The 15,439-nt window shown below is 44.1% G+C and overlaps 1 protein-coding gene across 1 annotated transcript in view; it reads left to right on the forward strand.

The window, feature by feature from the left end:
* Positions 1 to 15,439, forward strand: part of LOC118315985 (zinc finger protein 516-like) — a 66,305-nt gene that overhangs the window by 2,145 nt on the left and 48,721 nt on the right. Inside the window, exon 2 of the mRNA XM_035643745.2 lies at positions 63 to 1,172. The gene's annotated coding sequence lies outside the window, so the exon portion shown is untranslated. The remainder of the gene's footprint in view (positions 1 to 62; positions 1,173 to 15,439) is intronic.

The raw sequence follows: 15,439 nt of genomic DNA on the forward strand, positions 1-15,439 counted from the left end.
GGGGAGGATCGACTTACAGGTGGGAAGCCATTGACTCTTTGCTGTATGTTTCTTTGTTTCAGTCAGTCCCTTGACTCGTAGTGAATAAGCAACCAACCAAGTGCATGTTCATTGTGTAAGAACATCTGTTCCTGCCAGGCCGCCGGTTACTCTGCCTGTCCCCCTCGCGGCTGCACAGGCCACTGATCTCACCACGGAAAACAAAAGACTGGACATCACTCTGACCTTGTGGGATTGTCCACGCCCCTCTTTCCTCCCTCTCCTTGTTGTGTGTTTGTCGTTTTTTTCCCTTTCTTTTATTTTGCGCTGTGGTCTGCTCCCTTTCCTCTCACTGCAGCCAAGAGGGGAGTGATCAATCATTAAAATTGTCATGGGCTCTGGGAGCGAGATTGTCAGGAAGCCCACCTCTCCCGGAGACATGCTAAACTCGTGTTGGGAAAAAAAAACACGCTGAGAGCGGAAAGAGAGAGAGAGAGCTGCGGTTGCTGTGTCCTATATCTAGCCTTGTCATTCATGCTAACAAGCCTCACCAACAAACTGGCGTCAATGATACTGGCTGAGCTTTATTTCTCAGACCGGACGAGACATGAGTCAGACTTGGGGATGCGGTGCTTGTTTGCATATGAGATGATCTAGTGAAAAAGTCCTGTGCGGTTATTAAAGATTAATTCTTAGATTTTCTTAGGAATAAAAAAAACTGCTTTGGAACAGCTGCATCCGTTGACTGAGGGGTTGTCTCTGCTGATTTCAGCTTGTATGTTTTCCCTTTCAAACCAGGACATTGTTGTCTGCAGATTCACCAGCACCTCGCACAGAGGCAGACAAAGACCAAGTCAGACTCCAACCTCGAACAAAGGATAAATTCAGACCCAATATTCTCCATATGTATCACGAGGCTGGGCAGTACATTCCTTGACGGTGCTGTGTGTGTGTGTCTGTGTGGGTGTGACAGGTCTTACCATGACCCCTGGAACGACCTTGTTCAGTAACATTTCACGTCCTGCCAGTGCTTCTTCTCCCAGGTGTGGCAGAGTCTCCCCCTGCGCTGTCGGAGAGCACTGTCCGGATCCATGAAACCAATCATTCTTCGGAATCACGGCAACAGCATCTGACAGCCGCGGTCGCCATGGGCGTCCTCCCCTGTGACCATCCTCAACGGGGGACCGGGGAAGGTAAGGCCATGCTTGGCAACACTCTCTGGACTGCTGGCTGTCTGCTTCAGGAAAGAAGCCTTGGACCATTCAAAGGATATGAAAACAAGATGAACCCTTAAGAAAGAAACATGGTATTTTGCAAAAGTGTGTCACATCTCACAGAGATTTGAACACTAATTGGAGTGCAATACAATGTTTCTATCAGCGCACAGCTTGTTCAAAATAACACTATAGTAGAAAGTCATTCAAATCTAATTCTATATGCATGCGTACACAAAGTGTCTCAATTTACCAACGTCTGCTGTAATCACTATTCATTTTATCACACAGAATCTAAATAAAGTCAAATCCATGTGGTTAAATAGTGACAGAGTTGGTGTGATAACCACTCGACTGGATTTCCCCCCCTCCCTTTGTTGCACATTGGTTCGTCTCTGCCTACCTTTGTCTTTTGTCTTGTGCAATTCTCTGTCAGTGTGCTGTGCGAAGGGATGTGGAGATAAGGGAGTTGTTTCTGCCTATCTACCATTTAGCCTCCCCCGCGGGTGTTAGAGGGAGACGGGGAGAAAGCATTATAAAAACAAAAAACACACAGCCAGTGAAATGAGGTGCACACATTAGTGCAAACTAAATCTGAGCTGCTTTTTACAATAAAGCCCAACTCTCACAGTCAGCTGTGTTGAAAGATGAAATAGCATTGCAGGAGTGTTTTGTGATCAATAATGCATGGCTGTCCATCTTCGGAAAAAGAGAAAGCCCTTCCAAACACACCAGAGGCATCAGACACTCTTCATTTCATGCTGAAGGTCAGCAGAGCAGCGTGGACGTCCCTACAGTACATAATAGTACGAGGAAGTAAACACAGACACACAGAGAAGCCTTTTGTTTTTTAACGTTCGCACCCCCTGTTTATAGGTTTGTGCTTTACAGTTCATACAGTTGAGTAGGGACACTATTTGATAGATGAGGGTTTTTTTTATTATTGGGTGCTTGTGATGTAATCAGGGTTGTGCCAAGATAGTTATGCAATATGATCACTGCTGAAATCTAATATGTTCAGTAACGAGTTTGAGATGCAGAGTTGGCTAAGGCTTTAGATCACAGCCTGACTATTTACAGAGTGACTGTTTTGTACACACAGGGCACTAAGGAAATACGTAGAGGTACAAGTGAAGAAAGTTTATGAAATATGGGGAGAACAGTACCTAGAACTAACTGACACTTTTTAATCTACCCAGTAGATATTCCTCATGACAAACTAGCGTAACATGTGACAACACAAAAATTATAGTGACGAATAGGTGAACAATGGAATAGTATCTACTTGAGTCATAATTAATCATTTTAAAAACCTGTTTTGGAGTTCAAGCTATATAATGGCACACCTCTCAGTCTGACAAATTACAACGTTGATATAAAAAGAAAATACATTCCAATCATTACAACTATATTAATAATAATAACTATTATTCCTGCATTGTTACTCAGTAATATTACTACTGTAAAATGTTGATATTATGCAAGTAATTTAAGAAAGATACATCTTAAACACAAAATTCTTACCCTTCATTACCCGTAGTCTTCTTCTCTTTTATATATACAGGTTAAAGATAATAAACAAGTGTTTTATGGATACCCTGTGTAAACTAAATGTAATTTGTGAGCTCTAATCTATTTTTGAGTGTTCGTGGTTATTATCTTCTCCTCCCGATTATTATTTCAACTTCTTCTGATGACTTTATTACCGTTTACAGTGTCCTCCTCCTCGCACTCCTCCAGCATTTTTTAGCACTGCCCATCTGCTCAGTCCACATTACTGTTAAATATTAATCCCTCTCCATCCTCTCTGCCTTATGACAGTGCGCTCATCACCTGCTCGAGAGCCATCGTCGGTATCGATTCCCCCCCGGCTTCCATCACATCTGGATGTTAAATTATTCTGGCCGCAGCGCACCCTCCACTCTCCTCTTCTCTCCTCTCCTCTCCTCAGCCGCTATAAATACAAACGTGCATACACACTCCCCCTAATACACCCCCAAACACACACACGCACACACACACACACACACACACATACACACACATTCTGTGTACACACAGCAATAAAGTGCATACTTATCTGTGACTGCCTGAATGCAATGCACATATAGGCATAAGCAAAAAACAGAATCCCATCCCCCAACTTTTAGTCACACATACAGAATGCGTCAAATTTGTAGTTATATTTACTGACACATAATAAGTGGCCCATTTGCACACGCGCACACACCTGTGTGCACACACTCGCACGCGCTCCCCTCCTTATCAGACTGTAAAAAGCCAGGGAGCGCTGAGCTAATGCATATGCACTGAGGATGACACACCAGGATAATCAGCTTCCTTCCACATGAAGCCGTGGCCCCATGACAGCTCGGATCAATTAGACACCATTAAGGGCCGGTCCCAGAACAGCCATGGAGACTTCCTAATGTCTTCTTCTTCTTCTTCTTCCCCTCCGCATGGTGCTAACAAATCCATCTTCTCCCTCGCACCCTAACCTAATTACAGGTGGAGATGCACTGTGTGAGATGAAAAGCTGGAGAGACGCTTTGATGGATGGCAGGCTCCTGCAAAACAGAGCAAACATGTAATTAACATGACAATGGGGCATATGGAGGGGTCTCGTACAAAGACACAAGGGTGGTTGGGAGCAGAGGTGTGCATGTGTGCATTATGTGAGCACGTTAGGACGGACAAAGACTGCAAAGTGCATAAAGGAGGCGAAGCTGAGCAGCAGAGCTGAAAACTTTGATGTGTTGTGAAATCCCTTTTGGCTCTGCGTGTGCTGTGGTGAAGTGGAATAGATAACAGTCCCACACCGTCCTGCGGGGAGTGACCAGACGCTTAATGGAGGTGTTGAAACCTCGTGCCCAGATAAATAATTTATTCTCCGACAAAGTATACCTCATTAATAATTCATCGCGGCGTATTTATGGGGGGGAATCGTGAAGATGTGATAGCCGTATCAGTTTGAGTTGTCGGGTGTGTGGCATAAAGAGGAGCTGCTGCGCCTCCTTAAAACTAGTTTCTAGATCTGAACAAATGATCTCCCGCTCATTTATTTCCATGTCAGTTTGCTGATCACATTTTAAACATACAAACCATTATTGTTAGGTGTTTACATGTGTCATTAAAACACTAAATCACACTTCACCTTCCTTTTCTATGAGAATTAAGTGCAGACTTTTTATGAATGAATTCCATGTTAAAATGGCGAAAGTTGCCTGTTAGCCATCCAGTTCTTTTTTAAATGATTATTGTTTCCCATGATTTATATCCCTTTGTTAAAAAGCGAACCCTGAGCTATATTCACAGTGTCGGTATGGTCGTAGACAAGTGGGGTCATGAAGAAACATTTAAATGATTGACTAGAATCACATAGCAGATATCGTTAAATCAGAATTTAATTTCTTTTTGTCATTTAAAAGAAAAAGGTTTTCATCTTCTCTTTCACTCTCGGCTGTGTCAAACACTTAAAAACCACGGGAGTCATTTCAGTTTGACAGAGACGGCGTCTCTCTGAAAGTATTTACAACAGCACATCTGACATTTAACCAGAACTTCCTGTGACAGACCTCTGAGGAGTGTCGCCAGAGAGACACCGAGGGCTTCAACACACAGCCCCGTGTTCTAAATCCAGCGAAACACACAGTAGACTAGATGGACCCCCACGACCAATGTCAGAGGGTAAGTCCAGCTTTTTTTTTTTTTTTTTTAAGGAGTTTGACCTAGTTCTTCAGACAAATCTCGTCACTGTCTGTAACGACTGTCTCGTCTGCAGACAGAGAACACTCAGTCGTCGTGACGGCTGGCATTGTTCTGAGAGTGGATGGTTACATATTTGTAATCATACAATTACATTTGCAAGGGAAGTGATAAAACACACCAACCCACTGCCAATGCAAGATCATCTCATCCTGCAAGGCATATAGGGAAGCATCATTCGTTTGGTTAGGACACTGGTGGAGGAAGTATTCAGATCCTTATACAAATACAATAAAATTCCTGTATTCAAAATCGTATTTGTTTAAAAGATGCATCAGTGTGTCAGTGCTAGTGTAGCTGATCGAGGTGGAGCTGGTTTATCTTCTTAGTCATGTCCGTCAAGAAGTTCCCGACCTTCGGGTCAGGCCCCTCCAAAAGGTCACAACATGAACAAATTCTGCTTTTTTTTCTGCTTTTTTTTGTCTTATCTTTGTTTTCATTGTAAAAGTGTGTTGGGGAAATCTATCTTTGGAGGAACTGCTAGCAACTCACCAGACAAAAATGTTGGGAACCACATTAAGCTTTAAAGTTTATAGTATGTTTTTTTTACCTAATAAACAAACGTGTCACTACTGTATAGCTGTCCGATGAATACACAGAGAGTAAAGATAACATTATTTCCTCCTGGAATGTAGTGGCATTATGTAAAATAGTGAACACATGTAATTTTTGGAAATATTTTTGGGGGGTGATTTACCTTTTATTTGACTGAGATACAGGAAACAACAGTGAGAGAGTGGTGTCAATCAAACTGTCCACAGTGCATTTATAGTCCCTTGGGTCTTAAAAAAAGGAAAAGAATAGAACATATTGGCAAGAAAAAAAATTGCTGTGGGTCTAAAATGATTAAAATCAGGAGGATGAGGACTGGGGTTTTGTTAGAAGTGGGTGCACTGCTGACTGCTGAAGACAGGGGAGGGAACATTGCCAGGAGACAGAGAGCTATTTACAATGGATTAAAAAAGGGTAGAGAAAAAAACACTCTAGAAATCTGGCAGGAATAACAATCTAGAGGACTTGATGAAGGTTTGGGTTTGGCCGTCGTGTCCTTTACACTGCGAAATGATGAATTTCTTTTCCACTGCAGACAGACAATACAGGTAGCCTTCAACACCCAACCCTAACCCTATGTATTTACCACAGAGGAGACTTCAGATAAAGGGACAATCTCCTGGATACTGTTTCATATATATTTTTTTTTATCAGTGACCCCTTTGTGACCCTTTCAGAATCTTCTCACTTGTGGGTTATGACCCAGAGTTTCAAAAAATAAAAACACTGCCCCATTCATTTCCTCGTGTTATCATGCTGAAACACACTGTGTTCTAGTCAGAGTCTACGTTGCGAAATACTGCTATTTACATTTCTAGTCGTTGGTCATCAGCGCAGACTGTCCAAACCCTAAACACTCATGGAAATGCTGCAGCCCCCTCGTGCTCGACGGCCCATCACATGATTGAAATACACAGTAATTCTCAGTCAATGTTCCTGTGGGATTAGTGTTGTGGACAAGACTCCTTTGTTTTGGATTTCAGTCCGACATTCTTTCTGCTATCAAATCATTTCACAGCCACAAAACTCCTTTCTGTCGGGGCCACTGGAAACGCTGAATGTAATCGGCCTGATCAACGCTGGATTGCCGCTATTACTTTATACATGTCTCATTATTCTCTTAGAAGAACCGGGGGGGGAACAAAGATAAGACTAATGCCCACCACAAACTGCCTTTTCATTACAGTTAATATTTCTGCTACATATTCAAGCTGAAAGCAATTAGGCGACAATAACCAAATACATCTATAGCCAGGCTGTATGTCTAGTGAGCACAATACAGCTGTGTATTGAGGGGGGGGAAGGGGGGGTTTGAATGAGAGACTTGCAAATGCTTTCAAGAGGGACGCTCAGAAACTTCCAATGCACATTTGTCATGCTTTTAAGTGATTTACAAATGAGAGGCATGCAGGCCCTTTGTGAGGGAGACGGGGAGGGAGAGCGAGGAGTTTTCAGTGCGGAGCTTTGTGTGTCTCCTGCCTGCCAACAGCATGTAGATGGAGCTGGAAATTGTCTTTGTGCCTCATCAGTGTCCACTAGACCAGGAGATAGACCAGCGCCAATTGCAGTATGTTGATGAGGGGGAGTAAGAAAGAAGAAGAAAAAATAAGGGGTATTTTTATGATGAGGATGATGAATACTTGAAGTCTTTATTTTATATTCAATATTCGTCATAGAAAGGAGGAGGAACAGTAATAAAAAATAAAAAAAGATGAAGTATCGTCACGAAGCAATAAAAGTTTTGTTTTTGACGTTTGGGTAATATAAGTGAAATAAGTGTGTTCATTTATGTCCACTTCGTTCCCCTGACGCCCCACCCATTCGTTCCCATGCGCACACACACTTGCTCTTTCACTTTCTCACACACCACCGTCACACAGTAATAGTATACAACATCTCAAGTACACACGCACACACATACACACGCACACACACACACACACACACCGTCTTATGACTTTTGACTCGTGTGTTATGACTCTAGTTCAGTGGCGGCTTGTTTTAGTCGGACGGACCTTGAACATAGATGAGAGGGAAGGGGGGGGGGGGGGGGGGGGGGGTGGAAAGACAGAGGGAGGAGGAACAAACTTAAAAAGCCACCCATCCCCCCTCTCAGTTAAAAAATGCATGCCTTGCCATGATTTCCTCCCTCACCTTATTTGAGGCCAGTGTGTTTTTTTTTAAAAACATTTTCTCACCATATTTAAGTATTCAAGATAATGTGAAACATCTATTGATACTAATTCACGTGATTTAATGGCATCAATTCGAGGCAACAGGTTTCTGTGTGTGTGTGTGTGTGTGTGTTAGAAGCGTTTATATGTGTGAGCACACTTTGATAAATGTTGTTTCAGTGCGACCCCCGGGGGCATACATACACCGGGGATGTCCTCGGTTCTTTCGGAATGAGGTCATAAACGCACACATTTCATCGTCAGCTGTTTTTTGAACATGGCTTCTGTGTTGGAGCTATTGTCATTGGCCAGAGCCGAGTGTGTGGGTGATCCAGGCTCTACTCTGCAGAAGGGATTGGGGGTGGGTAGGATGTTGTGAAGTGGGATGTTGCTGGTGGTTTCAGGGGGAGTTGGGAGTTAAACCCCCCCCCCCACACACACACACACACACCCACACACACACTCCGCCAAACACATGCTCATCTGTTCTGTAAAGTAAAACATATAGAGCGCTAATTACAAAGTGGACGTGAGCACTCGGGACGACACACAACAACAGCTGTCTGCAGCGTAGTCAGGAAAGTCAAACACACAGTTGCGTACACAGACACACACCAACACACACACACACCTTGGATATAATTAGCGAGATCAAGGTAAGTGGAGGGCAATAAAAGGTGTGTGTGTGTGTGTGTGTTACCAGAAAACGTGCACTGTCCACAAAGCTGGTAAATGTAAATCTAGAAAATGTTTTTGTCAGTGTTGGAAGAAGTACTCGGATACTTTACTTTTACTTTTCTTTTAGATATCAAAACCCTTTTTCTTTTTTCAACAGCTATCACTACTGCCCTAATATCTGTGCGTGTTCTCAGAAACAAATCAAAAAAACCATCAATCATTTGAGTTTCGATTTGAATTGACTCATTGTAGTCTTTCAATTTGATTCATTAAAAAAAAAAAAAATAGGCATGAGTTGTAACCAATAATTGAATCTGCTAAGGCTTTATATATATATGTGTATATATATGTATGTATATATGTATATGTATATAAATGTTGCTAATTTGGAAAATCAAAAGTAGTAGTAACAGCGACCTTTCCAGTACAGTGATGGGAGGGAGTGTTCAGTATGTGGGGGTGGGTAACGCTGGTGAGTGAGTCAGAGTGGTTGAGGGGACGGTTATGTGAGGGACTTTTTAAGCAGCTTTTGGATGTGGCATTATTTCAGATTTTGAAAGTGCCTGCGATGCAGGTAAATATGGCATCTGAACTTCGTGGCTCCTCCGGCTGAAATCATGTTTCGTGCATTGTCAGTAGAGAGTCAGCTGGGAGATGAGCTGAACAATAGTGACCCTGGGGGTCATATAGATTCACTCATGTCTTTGCTAATAGACTTTTGGGAAGCTGTCCACAAAAAAAACATCTACTATAAAGCACACATTTAACAATAGTTAAAACATGTATAAATGGCCGCAGCATTGATTGCTGGTTCTTACCGGGCCGTGTTTCAGTCACTCATTTGATTATTTTTGTTTTATTTTCTTTTATTTTATTATTTTCTTGTTTGATATCAGAAACAGAAAAAGAACAGCTTTAATGGGAGTGTGGCTGTATTAGAATAGTTTATATGTGGGCACAGAGAGGGTTAACACCTCTGGCTAGGCAAAAATAAAAAATGATGTGACGACGTCTTATATGAACTGAATAGTGCATGATATCAGCAGGCTTTGGCTATTGTCCACTGAAAGTGGTAGACAACACTGCAATATGATAATCAATGTAAAAAAGAAGATGGCGGCTATTTCAGTCAAAAACATTCCACGGCCAAGACCGAGATAAAAGTCAAACAAAGGAGTCAAAACTCATAACATTTCATGGCCAAAACTTTATTTTTGCTGACGTAATTCGTTTGATATTTGACAGATTTTAGCAATAGTAACAAACTATAGGAGGCAGATAGAAAGTATGTTTGACACTGTCGGGGTTTAAGTCATTCATGCAAAGCGATGGTGTATAAATAGACAAAAAAGTTAGTCCACATTGAGTTTAGTCTTCATTTTTCTAGGAAACTTTTCTGGGCATATTTCACAAATGATGACATTCACCATGTGCAGAAATCCAGCGGACCTGTGTGTAAACGTCGGCTCCTCACAGACGACGCCAAACGGCATCATGAGTCGCTGGCGATTTGTCCGCATGACAGTGGCCCGAGTGTATTTGAGCTTAGCGTGACAGTGATGTCGAACATGGAACAGGAAGAGAACAACTGTTAAACATCTCCCAGAGACGGTCGAGACGGTCCTGTGCGTCATCTAATTTGCTCCTGTCACACACTGCACTGTTGAGCAGCATTTCACACTGGACTACTGTATATGACTATATGTGTGTATGTTTTTTCAAATAAACAGGTTCACTGGTCCGGTGACTTTATCATGTTACGGTAAAATTGTCCGCAATGTCATCAACAACGACTACTTCCTGTTCACATGCAATGCTGAGTTTTATCTAAGCTCCAAACCCAACTAGGTTGGAGAAATTAAAAATGTATATAAAATCAAATAGTGGTTATAAAGATTGAATACAAGGTAAAAAAAATGTACGTGCATTTTCTGTCTTGTGGTTTAAACAGATTGACTGAGGTACTTAAACCAGAGAAGGATATTAATATGCACTATATAGAGTACATCTAAATATATTGTTACAATTGGATATAGTTCATTTTAACATTTTGCAACTAGCTTGTTGGTGTTTTGTTTTTTTTAATCAAAGTCGGAGATAATAACTCTCAGGAAAGATTGGTAGCTTTTTATGATGCTGTCTACAGTCTAAGAAATTGGCAATAGCATCTGTAAATTATCCTTTAATGCTGCAGGAATTTCATAAATATATATTTTTGAGTTTCAATTAAGTTTAAAACAAATGTGTGTGCGCGCAAAATTCAAATTGTCAGCATGTACAGTATGTTATTTATTTGGGTCACCTCAAAGAGAAAAAAAGGAATCTACTTTCTGTTTCCGGCTCACTACATGCACGAGTACAGCCAGATGTCACTCACTTATCGGTGGTCAACAAATGTATGCACGGACCTAGTTGAACTGTTGTACCGCAGGTTGCGCAAGGGGAAGAAAAATCGAGCGAGGCAACAAGTTACAGATGTAGCTTTTGCGTCTGCCGTAGCCTATTTTTTGACATGTTTTGCACTTAACAGCAGGTGTCAAGTGAGAGAGTGCATATCTGGAAGTCCCATAATCGACTGAATATTTACTAAAACAGAGCAAGAGATGGCAGGGGATTTAAAAGTTATGAGCCCTATACTTTTATTACTTTCATTAGGTCTCCTCTTCTATTCAAATTCCCCCTTTTTTTTATTATCATGATCCCATGAACTGAAGACGTGCACGTTCACCTTTATCTCAACTACTGGCCCTTAAAGACTGTGTGAAACTAAAACCTTCCAGTGCACAGAGTGAAACATTTCACCGCCCCGTCGCGGGGCCGATCTCTCGAAACGCAGGGCATTTCCACGAGGCGCGCCTTCACCGCCGGCCGGAGAGCTCGCTGATTTGGAGTGATAGAGCCCCCATGCCAGACAACGATGTGAGTTAAGTCCTTCAGGGCGAGGAGCTTGCAGAGATAGCCAAACAAAAGATAATCAATATCGCATGGTGTGTCGCCCGGAGTCTACACCGGCCCCCTCGCTGGCGAACCCACCACATGCCTCAGAGCGCTCGCCCGCCGCCAGATCCAATGTCAGACACAATGTCAAATGGGCAACGCGTCTGGGGCCACGTGTTAATTGCGGGCGGCGGTATGGCGAAGTTCGACACAGAAGTATGACCGAAAGGAGACGCCAATGCATGCCTGTGCACCTTCCGTCGCCGAGATGAGTTTTGAGGAGCACCGATTGACCTCGCGCACAATTCTTTTTCTAAATCCCATATACGGGCTTATGTGAGAAAAGTGAAGGCCGCTCTATGAGAAGTCAGTGCGAAAGGCTGTTATGCTCGTGTGTGTGTGTGTGTGTGTGTGTGTGTTTATTGTGAAGTGCCACTGGAAACCGTACGAATGACACGACGTACATCACGACAGCGTGTGCCGATTGTACAGAACAAGGCTGATTCACACACGCGCCAGTGTTATATACAGCATATAGAAGCTTTATAGAAGCTTCCCGTTGCACGAGACTAAACACACGCCCACACACACACACACACACACACACATTACCAACACCCTCTCCCTCCTCCTCATCTCTCTCTCTCTCTCTCACTCTTTCAAACCCTGAGGACAGATAGAGGTGCCTCTGTGTTTGAAGTAAGGGGCTACGACAGGTACGGATACTTCCCCTCCTTCCGTGACAACGCTTGCACGTAACACCGGGGTCGCTGTCATCCGTAGACCAAACCACGGGTGCGTGAGAGTGGCGTGGGGGAAACAACAGCTGCAGCTCCCTGTCTGACTTCCTGTTTGCCTTGTGCGAGTCAGACATGGGATCCGTACGTGAGCCGGGGCAACGCGCTCGCGGAGTGACACAAGATTTGATGATGAAATCCCACGCTGTGATATTCTCTGCGTTTTTTCCCCCCTGACGGCTGTTTTTGTCTTGCTAGTGTTTGCTCTTGCGGCACCTTGTCTCCGAAACATGCACGGCATGCTTGTGTGTGTGTGTGTGTGTGTGTGTGGGAGGGGTGAGGCAGGGACAGTACTTTTGCTTTAGGGAATACGCAGGTACATTATAAGTGTGTGTGTGTGTGTGTGTGTGTCTGCATGTGTGCACCATTGGTCGCCCTGGCAATCAGCTCGTGCACTTTTTCCGCTGTGTTTCATGTTTTTCAAACTGCATGTGTTCGTGCAGTGAATGTGTGGCTGCGCTTGGTCTTCCTGCATCTGTGTGTGTGTGTGTGTGTGTGTGTGTTAGAGTGTGTTAGAGTGATAATTCTGCTGAGAGGCAGGCAGACAGTTGGGGAGGGTGGAGGAGGAGGAAGAGGAAGAGGAGGAGGACTGAAGACAATGTCAGCGCTGCAGTATGATCCTGTATCCATCAGGCTGCTCTCCTGCAGTCACCGCTGTTTAAAATGCACTGCAACACACACACACACACACACACGCACTCGCACGCACACACACACACAGGAAATGGCCTCAATCACTGTAGCGCACAGTCCACAGTTTCTCATTCCAGATGGGATTATGATGTTATTATTGCACGATTACACCACATAACTGTATTAGCAACAGAGCACAACCTGGGACTTCTCAATCAGTCACCTTCCCTCTACACTGGGAGGACTTTTGAACGACCCCTCCCTCCCCTCGCACGCACACACACACACACACACACACACACACACACACACACACACACACACACACACACACACACACGCACACACACGCGCACACACACACACACCCACTGCACACAGACACACACACACACACTAACCCACTGCACACACCCTGGACTAACAGCAGCAGGAGTCGGCCATTTACCTTCATCTTTATCCTCCGTTGCTGCTGCTGCTGCTGCCGGAGAACTATTATAAGCATGTTTTAATGATGTTTGTATTCGTGATTGATCACCATTTATTTATTTTTTACCTCTGTCTCTGCGTTGATCCAGGAGTGTGGCACAACTAACAATTTTTGCTGGTGGATGTTGCAGCCCGAGCTGAGAGCAACGCTGCTAAAATAGCAATGAATAATCACTCATGTGGGTGGATCCACCCTCACTTCCCCTCCCCACCCTTTGGAATTTGATAAGATGGAAAGGAAAAAGGTGGTAGAAAGAGGACAAGAGGAACAGAGAGAGAGAGAGAGAGAGAGAGAGAGAGAAAGGGGAGGGAGGGGGAGTGTAAAAATGATAAAATGAGAGAGATGTGAACATTTTAAAAAGGAAACGAGGGGAGGAGGGACAGCGGGAAATAAATGAGATCCAAGAGCTGTTTCAGATTGAGTCGAGGAGATAAGAGACAGAGGCAGAGAGAGAGCGGAGGGGAGCGGCACGTCGTCCTGACAAGACGAAGAAGTAAAAGAAGTTTGTCCGTGTGATTTAAAAAAACAAACAAACAAACGCATAAAGTCATTCTGGCAATCTGCTACTGAAACATCACCCCGGGGAGGGGGAAAGAGAAATATGCCACCAAGCTCCCATCATTTCCCACAATCAACAGAAAAGAAGCGGACGATTGTGTCACTGCATACATACAAAGCGCATTTGACTTGAGCCCAATTGACTCGGACGCGTCGCCCAAGGTGTTATTTGCCTTATTCAAAAGAGGCAACGTGATAGCCCCTTGAATATTTCAAGTTGTTTAGCGAGTCGTGGGCTTCCTCCTGCTGCTCGGAGATACCGTGTGTGTGTGTGTGTGTGTGTGCTTATGCACCGGTTAGGCAACGAAGCACAGCACCACCCACCAGCTCTGCCTCCACCCATCGCTCCCGGAGGTATCTCCTCCAGGGCTCTCCTTCCACTCCTTTGCCGGCTGACAATTAGCGTGCGGCCGCTAATGCACTCGGAGCTAATTGAGCACAGGGGGGCTGGAGGTGTCAGCCGCTGGAGAGGGGCTTCTGCCATTTTTTTAAGGGGGAAGAGACGGTCAACTTTAACGGAGCGTTCGAGAAATGTGGGTCACAAAAGTCTCTTGCACATATTATGCAGACTGCACGGGGAACAAACGTGGATAATGAATGGCCTTGTACGGTTTATCTCTGACTCACATTTTCTAATTACAATAATGCAACATGTCCATACGCAGACAAATTTTTGTGTTTCTTAAACCTGTAATGAGGTACACATGGAAGTGTGCACATCATCGCGTTGGACACGGCACACGCATGCACCAGGCAGCCCATATGCATGCGATGGTGTTGCAAATGCACGCCCTGCATTATTGACTGCATGCACTTTCTTTCTTTTTTTTTAAAGGTGAAGGTTCGCTTGTTTGTAAAAAAAAAAAAAAATGCTGAGTGGGGTAACCTGCGGGCTGGAAGGTTGTTCGACGGACGACGGGGAGGCTTCTCTCGGCCCGACTGAGAGAGAAAAAGTGACAGAGGGGAGATGAGTTGGCGAGGGAGAGGGAAAGGGGGGGGGGGCACCTTGGTTGTGTGTTTGGCCTGACATTCCCACCGACTTGGAAAGCAGGAACGGAGAGAGAGAGAGAGAGAGAGAGAGAGGGAGAGAGAGAGGGAGGCTGTTTTAGAGACGGCTGTCTTACAACAGGAAGTATCTGAACAGTGACTCACAGACATGCTACAGAGAGAGAGAGAGAGAGCAGGGAGACTCTGTTCATTGTGCTGTAACTATGTTTCACTGATGTGTGTGAGTTATAGATATCTGTCTCCAAGCATGTAATAATGAGTGATCAGTAATGCTGACGTGTGTGTACACAAGGCACGGGAGTATTTATGTCAGCTGGTGTGTAGTGTGTTAAGTATGTATATATCAGTGTGTGTGCGTGTGTGTGTGTGTGTGTGTGTGTATCAGGAAGCCCATTGCATGCATGCATGCATGCGGGGCGTGGTTGTGTATTATGTGTGTGAGTGGATCGCATTTCAAGCAACGCAGCACTGCATTTTCGGAGATACGCGCTGAAGGGGCCATCAGCGTGTTTTTTCAGTGTGTGTGTGTGTGTGTGTGTGTGTGTGTGTGTACAGCTGAGCGGCTCATATTTCACTAAGGACATCATGTCTTACTTGATCGTCTTTGGATGCGCGTGTTCCCTCTGCACGTGCACGTCCGCATACATATGGATG

The sequence above is a fragment of the Scophthalmus maximus genome, chromosome 1 (assembly GCF_022379125.1).
Source record: "Scophthalmus maximus strain ysfricsl-2021 chromosome 1, ASM2237912v1, whole genome shotgun sequence".
Lineage (NCBI taxonomy): Eukaryota > Metazoa > Chordata > Actinopteri > Pleuronectiformes > Scophthalmidae > Scophthalmus > Scophthalmus maximus.